The 10745-nt window shown below is 37.6% G+C and overlaps 1 protein-coding gene across 2 annotated transcripts in view; it reads right to left on the bottom strand.

The window, feature by feature from the left end:
• RIT2 (Ras like without CAAX 2) overlaps positions 1-10745 on the bottom strand; it is a 386580-nt gene that overhangs the window by 46795 nt on the left and 329040 nt on the right. The window lies entirely within an intron of this gene.

The raw sequence follows: 10745 nt of genomic DNA, 5'->3' as shown, positions 1-10745 counted from the left end.
GCAATTAGATGGAGTCCCAAGCATTAAGTCTCAAGACTGCCGATCATCCTGTTTCATCACTCGTGGTAATTATCCCTGATCTTTTATGTGAACTTTTTGCTATAGTCAGATAGAGCTTCTCATTTTTACTCACACATTCTTCTAAAAAATTCTCATTATTATGACTTTGTGTTTCACTGAAAAGACTATCACTTTTCTTTCCATCCATCAAACTTGATTTTTCAGATCCATTCTTATCATTCCAGACAACATCCCAATCACCCCATATTGTCTTACCCCCATCTTGTTCAGAGTTCATACAGCTCTTATTGTCATAACAGACCATGTAGAATTTCTGAGAAGGAAACCTGAGAGGTCGTGAAAATTATCAGTGGGAAGACTGGAGCCCCAAAGGGCAAAACGAAATTTCCAGATAAGGAGAATATGTTCATTTTAGCCTGTGTTGCCTCTGCTTTTGATGTTTCATCTGAGAAATCATTGCCACAATCAATGTCAATGAGCTTTTTTCCTATTTTCCTCTAGGAGTCTTGTTACAGTTTCAGGTCTTACATCTAAGTCTCTACTATTGAGTTAATTTTTGTGAGCAGTGTAAGATAAGGATCAGGACCCCACTCTTAAAAATTACTGAAAATCCTGTAGTTCTTTTTATCATAGGGGTTATACCTTAGTATTTCCGCATTATAAATTAAAACAGACTTTAAAATTTTAATCCATTTTAAAAAATAATAAACCCCATTAAGTGTTGACATAAATAACTTTTATGAAACAAAATAACTAATTTACAAAACAGAATTTGGTGAGAATAGTATTTTTTTTTTACATTTTTTTTTTAAATCCATGTGTCTTAATGAAAGAAAGGTTTTCATACCCGCTTCTTGGATGGCTAATTTTATGTGGAGAGTAGGCTAAGAAATATGTGGTAAAACATTATCTCTGATGTGTCTCTGAGGGTGTTTCTGAAAAAGATTAACATTTACATCAGTAGACTGAGTAAAGAAGATCCACCCTCACCACATTCAACTGGGCATCACCCAATCCAATCCCTTGAGACTGAACAGAACAAAAAGAAGAGGAAGGGTGAAGTTGTTCCTTTTGCTTGAGATGGGATATCCATCTTCTCCCTTCAGATGTTGGACTGGGACTTGTACCATAGTATCTCCTTGTTCTCAGGCTTTCAGACTCAAACTGGATTATACTACCCACTTCCCTGGCTCTCCAGCTTAAAGATAGTAGACAAAAACCCTGACTGATAAAGCTCCTAATTCCATATTTGCCAATATGTTATTTGGTTAAAGTATATAAAGAAAATCTGGGCTCACACAGATATATAGGTGGGAGGGGGAAAAAAGTATTCTTTTTCTGGATAGAATACTTTTTGTACATGTTGTACATGTAACCTTTTGGTACTATACCAGAAGTTGCAAAGAGTATTTCTTTTTTCCTTCTTTTTTTTAAAATGATATATATCTAAGTAATTTTATTCATTTTTTAAAAAGCTAAAAAGGTGTATATTATGTTATGTTAGTCACCATACAGTACACCATTAGTTTTTGATGTAGTGTTCCATGCTTCATTGTTTAGGTATAATATCCAGTGCTCCATGTAATACATGCCCTCCTTAATACCCATCAACCAGAGCTCACTGATCTCCCCTTCCCCTCCTCTCTCAAACCCTCAGTTTGTTTCTCAGAGTCCATTATTTTTCATGGTTCATCTGCCCCTCTGATTCACCCCCCCCACTTCATTTTGCCCTTCCTTCCCCTAATGTCCTCTATGCTACTCCTTATTTCCACAAATAAGTGAAACCATATGATAACTGACTTTCTCTGCTTTACTTATTTCACTTAGCATAATCTCCTCCTGTCTCACCCATGTTGATTGAAAAGTTGGATATTCATCCTTTCTAATGGCTGAGTAATATTTCATTGCATATATTAACTGCATCTTCTTTATCCATTCGTTTGTTGAAGGGCATCTTGGCTCTTTCCATAGTTTGGCTATTGTGGACATTGCTGTTATGAGCATTGGGGAGCATATGGCCTTTCTTTTCACTACATCTGTATCTTTGGGGTAAATACCCAGTAATGTAATGTAATGTAATGTAATGCTGGGTCATAAGGTAGCTCAATTTTTAATTTTTTGAGGAACCTCTACACTGTTTCCAAAGTGGTTGCACCAACTTGCATTCCCACAGTGCAAGTTGTGGGAAGGGGTTCCCCTTTTTCCACAACCTCTCCAACATTTGTTGTTACTTGCCTTGTCAATTTTTTGAATTCTAACTGGTGTAAGGTAGTATCTCAATGTGGTTTTATTTTAATTTCCCTGGCTAATGATGATGAACATTTTTTCATGTGGCTTTCAGCCATTTGTATGTCTTCTTTGGAGAAGTGTCTGTTCATGTCTTCTGCCTATTTTTTTTTTTTTTTTTTTTTTGCTTGATTATTTTTTGGTTGACTTTGAGAAGTTCCTTATAGATCTTGGATATCAGCCCTTTGTCTGTAGTGTCATTTGCAAATATCTTCTCTCATTCCATGGCTCTTTGTTTTGTTGACTGTTTCCTTTGCTGTGCAAAAGCTTTTTATCTTGATGAAGTCCTAATGTTCATGCTTGCTTTTGTTTCCCTTGCCTTTGGCAATGTGTCTTGAAAGAAGTTGCTGTGGCTGATGTCCAAGAGGTGGAACATTACTGCTAATGTTCTTCTCTACGATTTTGATTGATTCCTGTGTCACATTGAGTTCTTCCATCCATTTTGAGTTTAACCTTATGTATGGTATAAGAGAATGGTCGAATTTAATTCTTCTGTATATAGTTGTCCAATTTTCCCAGCACCATTCACTGAAGACATGGTCTTTTTTCCACTGGGTATGTTTTCCTGCTTTGTTGAAGATTATTTGACCATAGCGTTGAGGGTCCATATCTGGTCTCTCTATTCTGTTCCATTAGTCTATGTGTCTGTTTTTGTGCCAGTACCATGCTGTCTTGGTGGTCACAGCTTTGTAATGTAGCTTGAAATCAGGCAACGTGATGCCCCTAGCTTTTCCTTTATCAACATGCCCTTGGTAATTTGGGGTCTTTTCTGGTTCCATACAGATTTTAAGATTTTTTGTTCCAGCACTTTGAAAAATGTCATTGGTATTTTAATCAGGATAGTGTTGAAAGTATAGATTGTTCTGGGCAGCATAGACATTTTAACAATGTTTATTCTTCCAATCCATGAGCACGGAATGTTTTTCCATCTTGTGTCTTCTTCGATTTCTTTCATGAATGTTCTGTAGTTCCTAGAGTATAGATCCTTTAACTCTTTGGTTAGTTTTATTCCAAGGTATCTTATGGTTTTTGGTGCTATTGTAAATGGAATTGATTCTCTAATGTCTCTTTCTACAGTTGTTAGTGTATAAGAAAGCAACTGATTTCTGTGCATTGATTTTGTATCCCGCCGCATTACTGAGTTGCTGTATGAATTCTAATAATTTGGGGGTGGAGTCTTTTGGGTTTTCCACATAAAGTAACATGGCATCTGTGAATAGAGAGAGTTTGACTTCTTTTCTGTCAGTTTGAATACCTTTTATTTTTGCTGTCTGATTGCTGTTGCTAGGACTTTTAGTAGTATGTTGAACAATAGGGATGAGAGTGGGCATTCTTATCATGTTCCTGACCTTAAGAGAAAGGCTGTCAGCTTTTCCCCATTGAGAATGATATTCATTATGGGTTTTTCATAGATGGGTTGTATGAAATTGAGTACTGTTCCCTCTATCTTATACTCTGAAGAGTTTTAATCAGGAAAGGACACCGTATTTTGTCAAATGCTTTTTCTATGTCAGTTGACAATTGTCTTTTCTCTTATTTATGTGTTCTGTCACATTGATTAATTTGTCAATGTTGAACCACCCTTGTAATCCAGGGATAAATCCCATCTGGTCATGGTAGATAATCCTTTTAATGTACTGTTGGATACTATTAGCTAGGATCTTGTTGAGAATCTTGGTATCCATATTCATTAGGGATATTGGTCTGAAATTTTGCTTTTTGATTGGGTCTTTGCATGGCTTTGGGACTAGGGTAATGCTGGCCTCATAGAGCGAGTCTGGAAGTTTTCCTTCTGTTTTAATTTTTTTGAATCAGCTTCAGGAGAATAGGTAGTATTTCTTCTTTGAATGTTTAGTAGAATTCCCCAGAGAATCTGTCAGGTCCTGCACTTTTGTGGGAGGCTTTGATCACTGCATCAATATCATTACTGGTTATTGGTCTATTCATATTGTCAATTTCTTCCTGTTTCAGTCTTAGTAGTTTATAAGTTTCCAGAATACATCTGTTCCTTCCAGGTTAGCTAATTTATTGGCAAATAGCTGGTGATAATTTCTAATGATTGTTTCTATTTCCTTGGTGTTAGTCATGATCTCTCCCCTTTCATTCATAATTTTATTAATTTGGCTCCTTTCTCTTTTCTTTTGGATAAGTCTGGCCAGTGGCTTATTAATTCTTATTAATTCATATTAATTATTATAATTCTTTCAAAGAATCAGCTTCTAATTTCATTGATATGTTCTACTGTATTTTTGGTTTCTAATTCACTGATATCTGCTCTAATCTTAATTATTTCCCTTCTCATGCATGGGTTAAGCTTAATTTGTTGTTGATTCTCCAGATCCTCAAGGTGTAAGTATAGTCTGTGTATTCAGGATTCTTCTATTTTTTTGAGTGAAGCTTGGATGGCTATATATTTCCCCCTCAGGAGCGCCTTTGCTGTAATAGGTTTGGGACCGATGTGTCTTCGTTCTCACTGGTTTCCATGCATTAAGTTCTTCTTTGATTTCCTGGTTGACCCAAACATTCTTAAGTAGGGTGGTCTTTAGATTTCAAGTGTTTTAATTTTTTCCAAACTTTTTTTTGATTGAGTTCCAGTTTCAAATCATTGTGGTCTGAGTCTATGCAAGGAAAACTGTCATTTTTTTGGTATTGATTGAGAACTGATTTGTTCCACAGTATGTGATCTATTCTGGAGAAGGTTCCATGTGCATTTGAGAAGAATGAATATTCTGTTATTTTAGGGTAGAATGTTCTATATATATCTATGAGGTCCATCTGGTCCAGTGTGTCATTCAAAGCTTCTGTTTCTTGATTTTTTTGCTTAGGTGATCTGTCTAAATCTAATTTGTCTGATATGAGAATCACTACCCCAGCTGTCTTTTGAGGTCTGTTGGCATGAAAGATGGTTCTCCATCCCTTCACTTTCAGTCTGGATGTATCTTTAGGTTCAAAATGAGTCTCTATTAGACAGCATATGAATGGGTCCTATCTTTTTATCCAATCTGCAACCCTGTGCCATTTTATGGGGGCATTTAGGTCATTCACATTTTGTAGAAGCCCCCCTGCCCTTAATATTTCTTGCAGGGCTTGTTTAGTGGTCATATATTCTTTCAGTTTCTGCTGGTCCTGAAAGCTCCCTTATCTCTCTATTCATTCTGAATGACAGCCTTGCCAGATAAAGAATTATTGACTGCATATTCTCATGACTATGTCTTGCCAGCCCTTTCTGGCTTGCCAGGTTGCTGTGGACAGGTCTGACATTTTTCTGATGTTTCTCCCTCTGTATGTAATGAATCTTTTCCCCCTAACTGCCCTTAAGATGGTTTCCTTGGTTCTAAAATCTGCGAGTTTTACTATTACATGTTGGGGCATTGGTCTATTTCTTTGTGATCTTGGGAGGGGACCTCTCTGCCTCTAGGACACAAATGCTTGTTTGATTCCCCAGATTAGGGAAGTTTTCAACTATCATTTGCTCAAATATGTATTCTTGTCCTCTCTCTCTATCCCCACAGAGATCCCAGTAATTCTGACATTAGAATGTTTTGTGACATCATTTATTTCTCTAATTCTGTTTTCATGGATTTTAAGCTGTTCCAGGCCTCTGGCTGTTCCTTCATTTCTATCAGTTTGTCTTCTGGATCACCAATTCATTCTTCCAATTCATTTATTGTAGCCATTAGAATATCTAGATTAAATGAGATCTCATCGTTAGCATTTTTAAGTTCTATCAGATCAGTTCTCATTTCTACCCTTAAGAGAATCTATGTTGCCATTAATAGTTTTCTTCATCCTAGTTGTTGTCTGCAAACTGTTACCCTGAAGTCTATTTCCGACATCTTGCTTATATTCATATCCATGAGTTCTGTGACAGAGGTCACAGTCTCTGAGTTTTTCCTATGTTGGGGGTTCCTCCTCTTAGTCATTTTGTTGAGGGGTGGTTGATGGAATGTACAGAATCCAAATTATTAACCACAACCCAAGCAAGATGCACCTGTTTTATAGGTGGTGACCTTAGGGTTTTCAGCGTCTTGTTCTTCCAGCCTTTTTTCTGGGGGAGGGATCTGCCACACTGTTACTGAGGCAACCCTGTTTGGACAGAGTTTCCCTGCCCTCTGTGGGGGGAGAATGGGCTCAGCAAAAACTATTTTTTTGTGTGGTTTTTGCTCTCTGGCAATTTTCCTCGCTCCCCCCACCCCCACAAATCAGAGCAGAAGTGACGGTATCCAAACCTCTGTCTCAGAATAGAGATATTGCAGTCTGCCCCTCAGCTCTCCAGGCCACAGTGTCCCCACTTCTGTCTCTGCTGCCCCAAACCTCAGCATTCTGGGTTTGCACCCCACAGCAGCACTCCCAGCCCTCCTTTTCAGGTCCAGGCATGTCTCTGCCCTTTGTACTTCTAAAACTGCCAGCCACCCCCAGTTTTCATGCTTGCATTTGTAGGTCCAGGCTTCAGTCTGGGGGGGCCACCCTAAAGTCCTTTCCTTGCTGCTACCAGTCTGCGAGTCTGTGCCTGGTCCCCAGCGGAGGAGGCTTTTGCACTCCAGTGGCTCAGGAGCCCCAAGGCTTCCTCCCCCTCCCATTTATCTTCCAATATCTGCCCACAGAATCACAGTTCCATGCCTCATACCTCAACACCAACTGCCTGAGCTATTCTGTTTGTAGAGATCCAGATATATTCTTCTTATATCACAGGCTGATTTTGTGGGTGTTCAGAATGGTCTGGTAGATAACCAGCTCAATTCAGGGAAAGAGTTGAAATAGGGTCCCCTACTTCTCTGTCATCTTTGCACCTCTCCAGAAGAAGTAGTTTCTTAAAGGTTAGTTGCAATGGGTAAATTTAAGATGACATCAATAAACTCATTACATTTAAAATTAAAATCCATTGGTCAATCTTGAATTTTGAATGAATTTTTTTTTAAATTTTTATTCATCTGAGAGAAAGAGAAAGAGAACATGAGTGCGGGGAGGAGCAGAGGGGGAAGCAGACTTCTCTCTGAGCAGGGGGCCAAATATGGGGCTTGATGCCAGGACCCTGGGATCATTACCTGAGTCATAGGCAGACACTTAACTGACTGAGCCAACCAGACACCCTAAATGAATCTTTATCCATAAATTGTTTTTTGAAAACTCCTACAACTTTCATTTGGAAATAGTTTATAAGCAAACTGAATTACTAAATGTTGACACATTTCATTATAAGCTGTCAAGAAGCCAGATTCATTAACATTGCCATTGATTTCATGAGGAAAGTTTTTAAGTGTTAGACAGCTAACCAGGTTCATATTATCCATACAGATTTTCCAAAATACTGATTTTCATTTGAAAGTTTGATAATACTATCATTTGTTTTCCTTGAAGTAACAAGCTCATTCATTTGCTTTTGAGAAAATACATAAGTCTGAATAGCTGTATTTTGTCAGTCAGACATTATGGCAAATAAAAAGTGATTTTTCTATGAACAGAGTGGCGAATTTAGTATGCCACTGGATTGCCCAAGTGCTTTTCCTGGATCTAACCATCTAACATAACTATGGGACAGAAGTACTTTATGTGCATATACCATTTTTTTCATAGAGAATATTAAAGACATATTTTCAAGGGTAGAAATTTAACATTTCTACTAATTCACAAAAGACATTCTTAAATGAAACTGGTATATTTTTACTACAAGTGGTGGTGATCAAGAATAAATGAAAATTACTAATATAATTTGGTACCATCACATTGACTTATTCTAAGGCACCAGCAGCTTTATCAATTATAATTTCAGTACTGTCAGTGCAAATGTCAACACACTGAGAAAATGAAGAACTGATAACACTAAAACAGTTTATAAAAAGAATTTTGACATTAAGGATTCTCTGACTAGGTGCCAGCAATTCCCCAGTGGTCAATGTACCATGCTTTGAGAGCCACCAATGCCACTACTTTGGCCAAAATTTGTTTTCTATAGCCAAAAGAAGTACCAGAAGTTTTATACACTCAGAAAACAATTATCTCCTCCTTTTAATAAACCCAGGAATGCTATTTATAAGGTCTCCAAGTAGCATGAGTTTCCCTAGTGTTTGCTTTCTATTCTACAACTGTTAATCACCTGAGCTACCAACTCAGGGTCAAGCACAGACTCATAAATTGACAAGTAGCTAATGACTATTATTATCTTGACTGTAACTCATTTTTCCATAGAATCACTTTGACTCAACTATCAAATCGCCACCACAAAGTCCTTCATATCAGTTTTGGAAATACATAGATGTATGTATTATAAAGACATTTTTTAAAGTACTTTTCCCCCCATCTTTCCTCTTAAGATTATTTATTCAAGAAGGATGACACTCTTTTGCACAATACCAGGCAGCCTTTCAAAAAGAAGCAGAATACCAGGAAAAGGAAAAGAGAACAAAAATATAATGAAGAGTGAAAATATATCTACCTGATAGTTCATTGTAATGCATTCCAAATACCTATGCAAAATTAAATAAAAATATTCTAGGAGTGGAGATATGGAGAGCTACATATGTGAGTGAATATTTTTAATTGTGTTTAAGATGAAAAAACAAAAGTGAAACCCCAATTCTCAATAATCTCAAAGTCTTAGAAAAATAGTTTATTGTGTCACCACTAAAGTAGCCTGTTGATGAGGTAGTTCTAAAGATTCTTCACTTTATTGTGAAGAGTTGTCAGGTTAATAATGACTATAACAAAGGCCTATTTCCTGAGATGAGAAGGAAAGAAGTAAACCCATTTGTCAGGTAGTTCAGAAGGCTGTATGGAGTATTTGATATAAATGACTCGATATGAGTTCTCCCTAGAGTACCCATATAAGATGTTTCTTCACTCCCTGCATGTTCTTGCTTGGAAGATTACAGTTTAGAAAAACAAAACAAAAATAATCAGGAAAACTGTAACAGTCTGCAGTGTCTTATTGGGAATTTCTCCATTGCCTTGTCCTACATATTTTTGTGTGTGAGTTTTACTATTGAACACATTGTTTTTCTTTTTAATGAAATGTTCTTCTTTTGTTTTTCTTTTCTTTTTTAATTTTTTTTGAAATGTTCTTCTATTTCCAAGAGATTCCAAGAGATAGCTAGCATGTGCCACATGAATAGGGCAGATATGGCTGCAAAGGTTTATTGGGCTTATGAGCCATAATATTGAGATATTTAACATTTTGTATTAAAATGTAATTCCGCCTATCACATTAGAAGATAGTTAAAAGGGTGAAAAACTGAATTGAAAGGGATAAAAACCTGAACTCCAGATTAATTTCTTGTTAATAATAGGATATATCAAAATTGCATTAATTTCGGCTTTTATTCAAAAGTCTAATTCTACCCTTTCTGCCTTCCTGTGCAAAACTGTAGTAAAAGTCATGTTTTGTTAACTGCATTTTCCTCCTCCAAAGTAATAGCTCATTATTGAATATTCTTATCCAAATAGCAGGGAAAGTTTGGGAAACTCTCCTTCCACTTGATCATCCTCACTGTAAACTTAGAGCCCTCCAAAAGAATATGTGTTTTAACATTCATGTTTTCATTGGTTTCCAATGTCTCTTAAAAATGGTTTGAATTGACTTTAGTAGTAAGCCAACCTGGTGTACTCTAAGTAGTTTCTTTAAATGTGTAGGTTAGAGGGGGAAGCAGCTACTTATTAAATAAAAAATTCATCTCTTGACTTTAATTTTTTCTGTAAAATGATCCTAATCAAATTTTCTAAGTACTTTTGTCCATGGTCCCCAACATCAATTATCCATTTAAATGGAACTATTTCAGGGGGGAGCAGCAAGATAGTAGAATAGTCGGAGACCTAAATATCATCAGGTCCCAGGAGTTCAGCTAGATAGTTATCAAACCATTCTAAATACTTACAAACGCAACAGGAGGTTGAAGAGAAGAAGAGTAGCAATGCTAGGAACAGAAAATCGGCCACTTTCTGGAAGGTAGGACATAGGGAGAAGTAAATCCGAGGTGATATAAGGGCAGAGAGACTGCGGGGGAAAGTGCCAACTCCTGGCAAGCAGTAGAGCAGTGGAGCACAAAATCAGAACTTTTAGAAGTCTGCTGTCTGAAGGATATCACTCCAGAGGCTAAGTGAGGGGTGGGGCCCTTGTGGGAACAGTGGTCTCAGGACCCACGGGGCCACAAAAAGACCAGGGCGTTCTGAGTGTGGCAGAGTTCCCGGTATTGGAGCAGAGAAGCCAGCTGCAGAGACAGCCGAGGAGTGGGCTCTCAGCTCAGGGTTTCCTTAAACCATAATCCAAGGCACAATCAGGCAACTGTTCTTCTAGCAGTAACCCCACAAATGGCAGATCTGGGGAGAACCCCTCCTTCTTTCTCTGGGAGGGCAGTGCAGGGACACACTGCAGAAATCTGCTGGGTCTGGAGACTCCAAATGGGACCATGCACCGGAGATAGAAATGCTTGGTAACAGGTCAGGTG

This window comes from Mustela lutreola, chromosome 11 (genome assembly GCF_030435805.1).
Source record: "Mustela lutreola isolate mMusLut2 chromosome 11, mMusLut2.pri, whole genome shotgun sequence".
Taxonomy (NCBI): Eukaryota; Metazoa; Chordata; class Mammalia; order Carnivora; family Mustelidae; genus Mustela; species Mustela lutreola.
The sequence above is the reverse complement of the archived record's forward strand: the minus strand, read 5'-3'. Positions and strand labels throughout refer to the sequence as shown.